The sequence below is a fragment of the Pseudorasbora parva genome, chromosome 10 (genome assembly GCF_024679245.1).
Source record: "Pseudorasbora parva isolate DD20220531a chromosome 10, ASM2467924v1, whole genome shotgun sequence".
NCBI lineage: Eukaryota > Metazoa > Chordata > Actinopteri > Cypriniformes > Gobionidae > Pseudorasbora > Pseudorasbora parva.
Genome location: NC_090181.1, coordinates 19,944,609 through 19,960,341, shown reverse-complemented (window position 1 = coordinate 19,960,341; position 15,733 = coordinate 19,944,609).

The window sequence follows — 15,733 nt, the reverse complement described above, 5'->3', positions numbered from 1 at the left end:
CCTGATGGATGGGTTCTCTCACATCATCGCGATTTTTTTAAAGTTTTTTTTATAGAATTTTGCATCGCTGCTGTTTCTCTATAGCCTAGAAATCTAGACGCACCCTAGCAGCAGCAAATTTAATCTGCCCGCAAGTGTCGTCTAGGAACTATTCCTCACAATCTGGACGGGCCAATCACATCGTGTATAGAGTCGGCGGGCAGGGCCATAATGACGACGGGCGAGTTGCGTTTGCGTGCTTCTGTTGTCTAGTAAACACAGAAACTGGCGAACGGCGGCGGTCTTTCGAATCAGCTTTGACCGCGACTCTGGAAGACTTGGAGTTAAGCTTTTCTCTGAGAAAAGAACAAAGAACGGCACTGAAGTCATTCTTAAAAAGGGAAGATGTGTTCGGAGTTTAGCGGACCGGATACGGTGAATGTTTAATCTATCAACAAGCTCTGTTTCACCTTCGTTGCTCTGGTTGGTTGTAGCGCTATCCTATCGTGTGCAGAGGGAGTTTGAAAGACAACCGTTTATCCCGCCCCTCGGATTGAGCCCTGTCTATGGTGAGTTGTCCCTGTCTACGCCCCTGAACGTTGGTTCTAATAATAGCCTCGGCCGCTATTAGAGACCGGCCTTTATTTACCTTCGGTGACAGCGAGACCGGCCAATGTTGGAGACCCGGCCGCTAATGGAATACAGGCCAATATTAGAGGATTTACGGTATATAAATGTATATATATTTATTTAACTTTACACAATAAATAACAATACAATGACATAACAATACATACCTGAAAGCAATCAACACAGTAAACCAATGGGAAGACACAACTGACTCAATACCCAACCCGATCACACATAAATGCTTATAAATAGTACTCGTACTATTGTGGAATGCAATGTCGTGGAATGTATATGCATAAACCAATGAGAACAGGACACTTGAGGCAAATGAATCAATTACATAATCTGGGAATGTGGTTTGATAATAAAGACAATAAATTCCTTAAACTCCAGGACCATTTTTTGGGATTTCTACCTGGATTTGGCCTACCCAAATTGAAAAGCTTCCCATACACACATACAGTGGTCTAAGGTTGGTGTCATTTTATAGGAAACCATTTGAAGTTACATAACACACTCCACCACATACAGTGATATAAATGCAATTTTCCAGTGTCATTAAATTAATTAGATATGCTGGAAACATCCCAAACTGTCTGCAGGGTGCTATAGCACACAGTGCCTTTCAAAAATGAATTCAAAAATGAATTTATAAAGAAAAAAATCAAAAAGTGCCTAATTTTTTGTCGGGTTATAACAGCTTAGACAACATATACATACATGTTTATCACTTTTATCAGTGTTTTATGTAACTTCAAAGGGTTTCCTGTAGAATGCCACAAACATTTTGAACTTAGACCACTGTATGTGTGTATGGGAGGCTTTTCAATTTGAGTAGGCCAAATCCAGGCGGAAATGGTACCAGAGTAATTTAGTGTAAATACAGAAAACCATTGCAATATTTGAATACAAACTTGTAAGTTCAAGGGTCTGCTGGGTATTCTTGTAGGTAGGCGATTCAGGCATCATTTTTACACTCAATTTCTAGCCTGCTGTGTTCCGAATGGAATGGAGCCATATTGAATGACAAATGGCCTCAGTCTCAAAAGGAGGCCTTCATGGCCAGACTCTCCTCGATCCGTGACCAAAACGATAAAAACTCCAGTGCAGTTCAGCGACTATATCAGGCCACAGCAGCAGTTAATTGTTTATCTTGAGCTAATTTGAAAATAATTACAAATCTGACCCACCAAGATAACGAATGCATTAGCAGATGAATAGAGTGAAAAGGATGATTAAATATGGTGGAGAGGCTTTGGAGACTAAAATATCAGTTTGGCTTCATAATTGTAATGGCAGATCTCCTTCAGGTTAGATTATGCGCTGCAGTGGTGGAGATTATAAGAATCTGATTATTTAATCAATTAATACCTGACAAAGTTAAGACCAGTTTAACAGAATTAAAATGTGATGCTAGCCGAGTTTAAACAAGTTTTTCCAAAGTAAATGGATAGTTCATCCAAAAATGAAAACACTGTCATAATTTTTTTTCTCACCCTCATGTCGCTCCAAACCTGACTTTATTTTGATGTTTTGAAGAATGTCGGTAACAAAGATTTTCAGTTTAAACTGATTTGTCCATATAATTGAAGTCAAGCTGGTTATCATCTTCTGGAGGCCCTGGGAATGTGGTCATGTGGTAATTTGGCTCTGATGTCTCTTACGCATGCTTGTGTTTTTATGAAGTTTTATCATTCCACCGGAAAATAAAGTTTTGGTGAACAAGATACCAAGTTGACAAACAAAATTTGATAAGGTGTTTTGACATCGTTCTGTCTTATACTAAAGTCAGGCTTGTTCAATACATTTCAGTTGTTAGGTTACACAGTTATGTCTTTTAGTAGATACTTTTCATTTAATGGACTGAAGATGTAAGTTCAGTTCCCAGGAGTGTTCTAAGGCAAAGCCTTGCATAATACAATTGTGAAAAGTTTGACTTTGACACTGTAGACCACATCAAAACCACAAAGTTTACATTAACAACACAGATCTGACTAGACTACCACAAGTGCAATACTCACGTTACTAACAATCCCAAAGAAAACAATATCAATCAATTTCTCCTGACACCTGACTGGACATTTAGAACACGGAAGTCTGAGCCGTTCATCCACAAAACACTACAGGAGCTCTTCTTATTGGCTCCTTTTGCCCCAAATTAAAATCATATCATGTAGTTCCAAACCAGTATTGTTATATGGTCCAATAATACAGTTATTTATACATTAGTCCAGGTTTTCTGAAGCTATACAACAGCTTTGTGTGAGGAACTACTTGAACATTTTTTTATTATAATAATTATACAGGATTGGAATGACATAATAATGACATAATTGTCCATTTTGAGTGATATGTCCCTTTAAAGGTTTCACTGACCCATTACATTCTGCAAAATAAACAAAGCCGTCTTCACTGCAGGTGATGGTGTTGATTATAATGCAGCGTAGGTGGCCTTGTTGATTATAATTGTTAGGATTGTTATAGTGTTGTTGTCCTGTGACTCTTTCTTGCAGTGCAAATGGGATTTATAATGATATTAAAATAACATTTAATTGTTAGATAAATAAGGTTGGTGTAGTTATTCTTTCTTAATAATCATAATTATTTTTCTTATTATAATTCCATATATATATTTTTGTGATGCTCTCACACTGAATTAGGCACTACAGTGTTAACATCCTTGATTAGCATATGCATATCAAGTCTTTGCTGATTGGTGTATTGTAAGGCTGCATATTTAAAACTCAAACTTTAATTTAGCAGCTTTGTGGAAGATATGTACTGAAAAAGTTTGAAAGCAAAAACAGACTATTTAGTACAAAATGTACGGGAATGCCTCTGCGTGATTGCGTCATGAAGCACTAGTGAAATCTGTCCAATAGCGTGGAGATACGTCATAGGCGGGTGACGTCATCGACCAGGAAGCTAGAAAAGCACACCCGGACCAAAAACTTATACTAAGTTTTACCACTTTTAAATCTACTTATTATTTGAGAGCACCACTGAGAAATTAACATACTGTAAGTGTTTATGAACTCCATTAACCAATGTTCTTTTGTGATTGAATCCCAGAGACCCTGATGATGAACTTTTCTAAAATAACCTATTATCCTTTCACATTCTGTTAACATTCTTCTCACCTAAATGTACTATTAAGAATTATGTGCTTAAATTCACATTGACTATTTTTTACATTGTCCCAGAGTTGGATATTTGAATAAACTATCACATATGCATCAAATGATACTGGAATTGGTTTTCATCAAGCAGAAACTGTGTGAGTTCTCTGAGCTGTCTACATTTTCTTCATTCAAAACAGGTGTTACTACTATGCCAAGATTGAGTGAGACCTCCTGAATTGTAGTGAGTGTTTTCATACACTGCCAGTACAGAGAGGAGACTTGAGCCCACAAGAGCCAGAGAGACACGCTGAGGCGCTAAGCTTGAATTGAAGATGGCAGCTCTGCCGGATTTGATGAGAAGCAGACGGTTTGGACGGCATTAGGACAGATGAGAAGAGGCACAAGCACACATACACTCTGCAGGATCGGGCAAGCCCTCAGCTGGGACACTGCCCTGGGCAGACAAACAAAAAAATTGTAAAACACTTTTTTTCCTGCTTTGATGGAAACACTATCTGTGAAACAGCTTGAACCAGATGGATCCTACTTTTAAATTTACAAACTGAGTTATTCACAATAAAAGACAGAGTCCAAAGTGCACATGTAGGTCCACACATTTTTTTGTCCCACATCAATGTCAAAATAACAATTCTCAATTTAATTTAGATATAGCTGTTTCCCAAAACCAACCTCTTTTTCCTGCATTGTGCACTATACGCTACACTATAATAAATAAATCCATAAAATAATGTAAAAAGTACTAGCAGCTCATTACCCAGATTTTGTCCTGTAATAAAAAAACAAAAACAAAAAACAAAACAACTGAAATGTTCTGGTAAATTGTTATTTTGTGTTTTTATACAGCAACAAAAATGTAACTTTTCTGTTAGTTAGCAGTGTACTGATACCAGATCTTCTGCAATCAAAGCATTACAAAAAAACAAAACAAAAATACAGATATTACTTAAAATAATAAATTATAATACTAAAAAAAAACTAGCACTCAAAAGTTTGGGTCAGTAAGATTTTTTGTATTTATTTATTCTTATTCAGGAAAAGAAAGACATTTTAATTTTGGATGATTTAAAAAAAAAAAAATTGTAAATCCAATCGAACTTAATACCCTAATCTCATTTGAAACCCAACAGTTGTCTGTTCCCTTTCGAAAGGGAACTCGCGCTGCGTCAGCTGACGCTACGGGGAACGCCTTCAGCGTGACAGGTGTCTGAAATCGCTATCAAATCACAATCCTACTGACCGTCGGCAGCTGGTGATGTCATCACCGTGCGACCAGGAAGTATAAAAAGGCACCGTGCCAACACGACAACATCCTTTCGTCTTCAGGGACTGTTTTGTCTGGTTCGCTAGAAAGTCTTTCTAAAGTGAAATGAAGTGCACATGTAAATCCAAGGGAGCGTACAGGAAGTGCGCTGATTGTGTTGCAGGCTTATCAAGCTGGCCTGCCGAGGGACCTCGATCGGGGGGAGGGCCTACCCCCTGATGCGATGGCTGAGTGGTGCACCACGGATCTCTCTCTCCGGGCGGCCAAACACATAGCCGTCGCCATCGGACGGTCGATGGTGGCTGTGGTCGCCACGGAGAGGCATCGGTGGCTAAACTTGGTGGACATCGGGGTGAAAGAAAAGGCTTTTCTCCTCGATGCCCCGGTCTCGCCCTTTGGGCTTTTCGGCACCTCCGTCGAGGTGGTGGTGGGAAAGTTCAGAGAGGCGAGGGCGCGCTCAGCGGCGTATAGAACGTGTATTCCGCTGAGGTCTGGGGCGGCGCCCAGGACGTGGAAGAGGCGGGACACCCGCAACAGGAGGAGGGACATCGGGGAGAAGAACCGCTTCCAGCGCCGGAAGCGAGGTGGTGAGTCTCCGCCCCCGAGGGCGCGGAAGTGATGTTGTGTCCCCTCCTTCGTTTTTCTGTTGTTTTTCTTTTTTCTCCCCGGGCGCGCTTTACACCAGGCCGCACGGGCTGATGATGAGCGGAGGTGAGACTCTGACGAAAGCCTGCCAGGCCGGTGTGTGCTCTGCCCGCACACAGTGCATCGTTTCTGGGAAAAGCGGGATTTCGCGGCCGCCTCCTCGGCCTTACATGTGAGAATAAAGCGCCCCGCCCTCAGGTTAGTGCGCCGAAGCATGCATGTTACATGAAGCGATGAGGCACTGAAGACAGCGGGTGAGTCCCCTTTTAGGGCAAACATTCTTCTTTTCAATGCCGTATGTTTGGACTCTATGCTTCCCTGAGGGATATTTTGTCTACAAAAGATGAAGAAAAGTGTAACAGTTGGAGAAGTGGGCCTGTAGTTCCCCGGGAAAGGTGGCTAGAACGATGTTTGTATAAACACAGTGTGTTTATGTAGGCTGTATGTTTGCTAGTGTAGCAACAGTTGTTTATAAGGCTGTTTTCTCTTCTGGATATGTGTAATATGAGCAGTAGAGGCCACCGCACATGCCGCGGGCATGTAGCGGCGATATAAACTGATGTATGTTCTCCTGGCGAACTTTTTAGCTGTAGCCACCTCTGGGTAGCGTTGGCACCTCTGCTAGTGAAATATCTAGATGAATATGTGAGGTCAGGCTAGCGCATGAACTACAGTAAGGTCTGTCCCAGTCCTTTTTAGGGCCGTTGTTTGTGGGATTATCAGGCCGATGCTAGTGCATCAGGTTGGCCTAGGCTGTTGATGGGATGACGGTGGCGTCTCGCGGTGGCATATCGCCCTGGCAGTTGGCCCGGGCTCCTGTCGGTATCCCCGCAGGAGCTTTGTATCCCTACCCGGCCTCCCCGTAGTAGGGTCGTCCGGCCAATGCCCACCCCCCTTCTGCATTTGGGGGTTGTTATTAATGCAAAAAGGTGTATAGCAGAATGAATCGTGACTCAGCCAGTGGTCGTGGGGACGGGGTAGGCGTCTCTTCGCGGTGCGCAGTCAGACTGGTTTTGCTAGCCCCGCCCCCTAGAGCTAGTGCGGCCGCCACTTCTGGGCGGCCCCCCGGCTTGGTTCAGGAAATGGCCGGTTGTGTGTGTTCAATATCTTTCACTTTTTGCTCTGTGTCTTCTGCTTCACCTTTTAGGCTCGGGTCGAGCTGTACTTCGCAACCATCTGAAAGCATCGGTTGGTAGGATGCTCCCCTGGAGTCGAAACACTGTCACGGCTGACGCCCTTGCGCGGACGGCGGACCGCTGGACGACCAGACGGCCGCCCTGGAGGCAGGTGGCGTAAGTTGTACTCCACTCGCTTTAGAGGGTTCAAGGCGTTTTATGCTGAGTGCACTGCTGTGGGCATTGTGTTTTAGGTCCACGCTGGTAGGCGCTGCCTGAGAGACTGCGCCGTCGCAGAAGGCTGCTATGGGCTGCTGGGGCGGACCGACTATAGAAGGCTGGCTGGCGGGAGACGCCAGCCGAGGCAGTCCAGGCAGTTAACTCTGGGTCAGGTGGTAGGCCTCAGTAGGCCTCCCTGGGGATGAGTCCCCAGGTAGTGACTGGATACCCAGTCCTCATCAGCCAGCAGACAGCCACTGTCAGCCCGACTTTAAGGGCTCGCTGAGTTTCAGCACGCCTCACATGGCGTCCCCTGAGGGGGTGACCTAGGGTTCCGACCATTGGTTGACAGGATCTAGGCCGCTTTAGGCCTCCTGTAGGGTGAGCCCCGGTTCCCAGGTCTTGCAACAGTGTGCATGGGTGTTAGCCAGGCGGCTAGCATGGTCTGCTATCAGGGACGGGCCGCTTCAGGCCGTCCCATGGTCGTTTCCCGGCCCTGCGGGGTTTCCGGTGGGATTTGCCATCGGATAAGCACCGTCTGTCACCAATCTAATAGGGAACTGCCATTCGGCAATAGGCCTCTCCAGGCCGCCCTAAAAGGACCGGACTGTACGTGGCATCAAACAGGCCTCCCTGGAGGCGAGCCCCGGGAACACAACAGCTCCCGACAGTTTGCACGTTGGCTGGCAGGAAGTAGGCTGCTCTAGGCCGTCTGAGGGTGAGCCCCCGAGCTGGGACGCTCGGTAGGCCAGTGTATTATGCTGTCAGGCCTTTTTGGGCCTTTTTGGGAGGGATTCCCAGACCAGGTCTCGGTGACAAGCTAGCTATTAGCATGGGTGGCTTCTGGCATTATAGCCTCATGAGCCTCCTGAGGAACCAGTAAAGCCACCTGCCTGCAGGCCGCCTGAGGGTGAGCCCCGAGCTGGGACGCTCGTTAGGCCAGTGTATTATGCTGTCAGGCCTCTTTGGGCCTTTTTGGGAGAGGATTCCCGGACCAAGGTCTCGGTGACAAGCTAGCCATTAGCGTGGGTGGCTTCTGCCGTTATAGCCTCATGAGCCCCCTGAGGAACCAGTAAAGCCATCTTCCTGCGGCTCTTAACAGCTAACAGCAAACAGCTAACACTAACGGTGCTAGGTGGAGGCGCCTCATGGCCTCCCTGGAGGGGAAACGGTTCCTTGGAACGGGAACGTATAACTGGCTTTGGGCTGACAGCTAGCAGCTGCCCGCCGGTGGGTCCCGGCCTGAGCCGGTATAACTCAAGGGCGGGCTCATGCCCTAGCACAACGAGACTCCGTTTCTGCTGCGCAGTCCCTTCAGGACAGGGGTCTGGCTAGCCTACAGCATGGGTTACCTACCAAGACGGGCAGGCCCCCCTCGGGGCCTCCCGGGTAGATCAGTCCATAGGCCTTGTTTAGGCCTCCTGAGCACCCCTGTAATAAATGTGCTCAGTAGATCCTAGGATCGAGCAGAAGAGACTCCCCTCGATGGCAAGGGTAAGAAGCACTAAGCTGAGTACTGCTCTCCAGGATTCCCGTCTCCGAGTTCCGGTCTGAGGAGAACATTGCCAGTTTGCAGTCCCTCAGTCTGGATGCTCATGAGTAAGAGCGATATCCGGAGGCTCTGTTTTGACAGACAGGGTTGGCCAAGCTGGGGTGTCCCACAGAAGTGATGCCAGGAGAGATCTCCCTGGTGGCATTCGGTGAAGGTTTTCCCGAATAAAGTGACGGGCTGGGGCGCCCTCGGGTCCCCTAGCCACAATCCCTTAAGGGACTCCTTCCTTCGAAGTAGTAGGTCCCAGGGCCCTCGAGCAAGCCGAGAGTAGGGAACCTCAGTTAAAACTTGTTTAGGTTCTCTCTTAGGCATATAGCTTGGGCTATGACCGTAGGGAATGATGTCACTGGCAGCCTGTGTGGCTAGAGGGGGAGTGGTTCAGACTTTCTGCGAACACTCGTCCAGGCAGTTCTCACTGCCAGTAAGGGGCGTGCACTCCCCTCAGCATGGCGGCGTGGGTATATTGTTCCCCGTAGCGTCAGCTGACGCAGCGCGAGTTCCCTTTCGAAAGGGAACGTCCCCGGTTACGTATGTAACCTTAGTTCCCTGAACAGGGAACGAGACGCTGCGTCACATGGCCATGCTTCAAGGTGTGCCTGCCCACAGTCCTTTCAGACGAAGCGGATGTTGTCATGTTGACACGGTGCCTTTTTATATACTTCCTGGTCGCACGGTGATGACATCACCAGCTGCCGACGGTCAGTAGGATTGTGATTTGATAGCGATTTCAGACACCTGTCACGCTGAAGGCGTTCCCCGTAGCGTCAGCTGACGCAGCGTCTCGTTCCCTGTTCTCAGGGAACTAAGGTTACATACGTAACCGGGGACGTTTTATGACCTTATTTCAGTGGCCTACAATTTTCTCAAAAATACAAACATTTACATACATGCTGCTCACATTATACTGTAGCAGAGTTTGATGCAGTGTAATCAGACTTCAGCCATGCATGAAAATCAGGGCATGTCAAAACACCTCCAGGGCCTAGAGGGTTAAAGCAAAAGGTGAGAAATGTTTTACTCCCTTATCTCTTTTATAAAAGCCTACTTTTTATAGTGAATTTTCAACATGTTTTTGCTAAGGGTGTTAGCAAAAACAAGACAACAATGTACTAAAAAGGGAAAGGTTTCCTTTGCTATTTTCACATACAGAGGACCATGTTGTCAAACAATTCACATTCACAAGGATCAGTGAAAACGACTAAATAAGCTGCCGCTGTGCCAGGCCAGTAATTGGCAATGATACATTGTAAAGTAACACATCTATAGACCGAACACGCAATACACATGTGCATGACACAATGTGTGTTGAAATATTTTTTTAGCACCCCCTCTGAACTATTGAGAGACTTCTTGCAAAAGCATATCCAGAATGTTCTACAATAGGCTGTATTTACAGCACTTTCTAAAATTTGTTCACTCATTTTCATTTACTACATTATAAATGTGGAAATCTATCCAGGGAAAAGTAAATACGTATATGAATGAGAAAACAAAGTGAGACCTCTTTTTTTTTCCTTCCTGGGAAACCAGCCCGAAATTATTCCTTGTGGAAGTAGCTGTTCTAAGGGAATTAATATAATATTTATAGTACTGTCTTGCATATGAGTAAAAATAACTTCTAACATCCTAAATTTTAGAATATTGGTACAGGGCTGGAATATATCAGCATAGAAGACAATAATAAAGCACATAAGAAAAGATAGGAATTGTTGAGGATATGGTTTGGTTGAGAATTTAAGAGACTTTATTATGGAGATAATAATAAATAAAAAAATGTGTTAAAGGCACAATATGTAATGTTTCAGCATTAAAAATATAAAAGATCACTATATCTATGTTATATATTTTTTAAAGTTGTGTGTTTACATTATCCCGACAGTTCTAATTAACTTCTAAATCCAGAGAAATTAATATTTTAATTCGAAGACACGGACCGTGTCTTTATTTCCGTTATGTCGCCAGTCTTTCACGTCATATCCACGTTTGCGTCTTGCTTCCTGCGGAACTCGGCGGAACCATAGATATCTATGGGCGGAACCGCCAAACTCAAAGAGGAACACTGACAGACAGTATAAGGGGAACCCCCGTATAAAAAAGTCTGTATGATAATGGATCATGACTACTCTTTGCCTGTACGTTTTGTCAGCTCAACAAAGCGCAAACGTACGGGTGAAAAAAATGACCCGAGAAGATTTTGGGACAGTAGAAGAAGCAAGAGACGTGTAAACCTTGGAGAAGCCTTTGAAAGATGGCGAAATCTTCGTGACAAGCTCGGACTGCAGAGAGATGCTGATCTCGCTTGTGTTTTAATAAACAGGTCATTTAAGTAACCATTCAGCTAACATAATAATCATATAATCATAACATGCTGTATAACATGCTGTATGTTTGCATATTGCATAGCGATCTTATTCATATATCTCCGAGTTCCAAAATAAATGTTTATTAGAATGATTGATGAACGTGGGGAGCGACACAGCGCGTGTTCCAATGAACAACGTATTGCAGGTGCTGGTTCTCTCATTTACTGTTTTATGTTGGTAATGATAAACTAAATTGAAATGTATTTCCGTATTGAACAGTTGATATACAGAATGTTCGACAATCGCGGATGCCATGTCAATATATCTATAATTTGAGTAACTCAAATTATGATGCGCGGTTAATATGTCAACATAGCCTACCAACTTATAGGTGTGTTGACATAGCGACCGCCCGCACAACAACCTGTCTCACACATTAGCTAACGTTACTGATAAGTTTGTTAAGTAACGGTAGCTTGCTGCTATTTCATTAGATTGACATTACATAAAGTGAAAAGCCGTAACTAAACTTAACAATAATAGAGATGTAATATAACAATCAATTACCTTGTCAGTGAACATGTTTTCTGCTGGAGATGCCAGATTCGCTGGTTGACAGTGGCAATAATGACAACAACTCCCATGAGCCCACGCACTTTCCCGACGTCACCAAAGTACGTCAGTTGTTATTATTTTGAATGAGTGACCCCTAGTGGCCAAAAGTTGCATACTGCACGTTTAAGATGAAAAAGATGGAAAAAAAAACCTAAAACAGATTGCATTTTTGTGGTACTCATTGCATGCTACTTTACTGTAAAATACTGTACAAAATGTATGTTTTTTTTTTTTTTTTTAAGTAAAAACTATAAATTACCCTATCTTTTATGTTGGAAAACTGCAAAAGGATGTTCCTAGAAATCGTATAAAATATGATTATATTTTTTATAAATAGTTTCTTTGTCTATTTTTCTTCTAAAAGTGTTTCTTCTTATTTTTGTTATTAGTAAAAACATTTTGATTATTTCATGTTACATTTTCTGTTGTTTATTGCAATATTTTGTAACTTGTTTGTGTTACTCTCATGACACTCACAGAATGCCACTCTCATTCTGTGCACGTCTACATACGAATGAGTATGTTTTATGTTCAGGCCACTTTAAATCACGGTGTGGCTTTTTATTGTACCACCAGCATTATTAAGGTGGTTATTAGCACATTTAAAAAACAGAATTTGACATTTTAAATGCAATATAAGGTTATAACATTAGCTAACATTTCAAATTTAACTAATGCACAAAATTGGAATATTGCATAAAGCATTTGCGGATAAAGCAGAGTTCCTATTCCATGTGTTCAAGAGAGCAAAATAGAAATTGATGTATAATATCTATTATGAAATTGAAAATGTCATGAAATTAGGAAGCCATTTGGATGCTTAGGAACACAAGAGTTTGTTCTGGACATCAAATCTTTTTGGTGACAGACTTCTGTGTGCTAAAATTGGCATGTGCGATAAAATTAAAACAGTTACAGACCAACGTCAAGGTCAACGTCAATAAAGCATTGACTTGTGAGAGATTTTTACATCCATGTATATAATGCAAATTATGCGTTAGGGGTTGCATTTATAGATTTATTTGACGCCTTTGGGGTCAAGCTAAATGTTAATAGACCCACTCATCATTTTAAACATACACTAGATTTATATCTCATGGAACCAATCCTACTGATCCTCAAAGTGATGGTCATTGATCACTTCCTTGTAGCGTGCATACTGCGCACTGCTGATCCCATATTGTGCCACATTATCGATCAGGTAGAACAATTATCCCAAATACAGAGATATTCACAAATAGCTGACCTGTCTCAGTTGCTCGGTGTACCCAAACACACAAATGAACTTGAGGAAATAACTAGCAATATGGGCATCATTTTCTCTAGTACATTAGAAACTGCTTCACCCATCAGATTAAAAAAGGTAAGAGAGAAAATGACTGCACCATGGTACAACAGTATCACTCAGGCTATTAAGAGAGAAACTAGTAATCTAGAACATAAATAGAAACAAACTAATTTATAGGTCTTTAGAATTGCATGGAAAGACAGCAAGTCCGGTTATAAAAAGGCTCTAAAAGAAGCCAAGACACTTCTGTAAACTCATAGAAAATAACCCAAACAATTCAAGGTTCTTGTTTAGTACAGCTAGTTTAACAAATAAACTGGAATTGCCTGAACTAAATAAACATTACAGTTCAGTAGTAATGACCATATGAATTTCTTCTCTGAAAAAAAATCAAATCCAGTACCCGCTAAACTCCAGTAAGATCCAGTACCCACTAAACTACTAAAAGAGACGTTACTGTAGCAGAACTCGTCTCGATATAGGTCATGTCCCAAGACCGTTCAAGATGGCAGTTTTTAAGCCTCTCGTAAAGAAACCACAACTAGATGCACATGAATTAGCAAATTACAGACCCATTTCAAATCTTCCATTTGGGTCTAATGTAATATACTATATATAATTGTGCTCATTCCTGAAAAAAAGAGAAGAAAAAAAAACATTATAGCACAGAAATTGTTCTCGTTAAAATTACAATTTTTAGCTTCTGACGAAAGCTGTCTCTCAATGGAAGTTTTACTTGATCTTAGTGTACTTGATCAGGGACAGGTATTATGGTGGTTTACCATTTTGTCTATTAAATCAAGGAAATATTTAAAATAGCGTCAGTAAATTATGAAGTGCTGCACGTGGTAATATTATAAAGCATGGAATTAGGTTTAACTGTTATGTCGATGAATTGATATTTCATCATGACCAGTTATGATCATCATTTCGTTATCAGTATAAAAGACCCCTGTCCACTACCTAAAACAGTCAGACTCCAAACTCCACTATGGCCAAGACCAAAGAGCTGTCAAAGGACACCAGAAACAAAATTGTAGACCTGCACCAGGCTGGGAAGACTGAATCTGCAATAGGCAAGCAGCTTGGTGTAAAGAAATCAACTGGGGGAGCAATTATTAGAAAATGGAAGACATACAAGACCACTGATAATCACCCAAAATGATCACAAGAACGGTGAGCAAAAAATCCCAGAACCACACGGGGAACCTAGTGAGTCTGATAAAAACTCAACTTGTCATGTTTGGAGGAGAAAGAATGCTGAGTTGCACCATATCCAGGATGACTGACCTGTGTAAAGGAAAGAATGAATGTATTGTGAGATTTTGAATAAAAACCTTCTTCCATCAGCAAGGGCATTGAAGATGAAACGTGGCTGGGTCTTTCAACATGACAATGATGTCATCCAGAATGATCTGGATGACAATCTCCAGATCTCAACCCTATAGAAAATCTTTGAAAATCTGTGTTACCCAGTGACCGCCCAAAAACATCACTGCTCTAGAGGAGATCTGCATGCAGGAATGGGTAAATTACCAGCAACAGTGTGTAAAAACCTTGTGGCAACTTACAGCAAACGTTTGATCTCTGTCATTGCCAACAAGGGGTATATAACAAAGTATTGAGATAAACTTTTGTTATTGACTAAATACTTATTTTTCACCATAATTTGCAAATAAATTCTTTAAAAATCACACGATGTGATTTTATGGATTTTTTTCCTTCTCATTATGTCTTTCATCGTTGATGTAAACCTATGATGAAAATTACAGGCCTCTCTCATCTTTTTAAGTTGGAGAACTTTACAATTGGTGGCTGACTACTTTTTTTTGCCCCACTGTAAGTCCAGTAAAGGAGGGAAAGTGTTTTCACGTTTGGCTTTTAAAATCTAGAATAGCATTCGCATTCACATAATGCACCTCATAACTGTCACATTATGTTCTGTCCTGTCGTCACCTGTGCTCGTTTGTCTGATTAGGTTATCATCCCCACCTGTGTCTAACTAGTTCCCTCATCTACCCTGTGTATTTATACTCCCCATTCTGTCATGTCCTTCATCAGTTATTGTTTCTACATATGGTTAATGTTTAGTGTGTAAAATCCGTGTTGAACCCTCATCTCCTTTGTGGCACTCTTCCTACTTCTCCTCATCTTCAACAAACCCTGACAATAACCTTGTACTCCATTATTTCAGATCAAATGCACATGATTATAATTGCTGATTGTTATGAACAACAGCTACCACTAATGATTTTTTTGTCTCGGGATTCCCATTCCAAGGTAACTTGAGTATGGAGTTGACGCCACCTCGGATCTAGTTTGGATCCAAGCCCTTATTTATTTATTTATTTATTTATTTATTTATTTATTTATTTATTTATTTATTTATTTATTTATTTATTTATTTATTTATTTATTTATTTATTTATTTATTTATTTATTTATTTATTTATTTATTTAAACTTTTAGCCAACAGACAGCCTAGCCCCAAACTCATGCCATTGGTTGTGGCAGCTTGCCTCTGCATAGTAAGCTTGCACAGGAGGAAGTATTTTTTACACATCTCACCATTAAATACCAACTTCTTTTCCTCTTACAAAGTTTCAGAACATGTCCAGAATCATACAAACCCGCTATTGGCAGCAGACCTTTTTTAACCAGTCTGGTTTCCTTTCAGACGAGGACATTTACATTTACATTTAATCATTTAGCAGACGCTTTTATCCAAAGCGACATACAAAAAAGGGGAGAGCAATAGAAGCAACGAAACAAACAAGGCCAACAACCTGTAAGAACCTGTAAGATGTCTCAGTTAATTAAGCACAGTACACAACTTTTTTTTTTTTTTTTTTTTTTTGACATGCCTTGAATCTAGCGTTATCCACTCACCAACTTCAACCTTCAGCTTGTTCTTTTAATTTTTTTTTTTTTTTTTGCTGTGGAAACTGCATATTAGAATGGCCTTTCAAAATGCACTTATCCC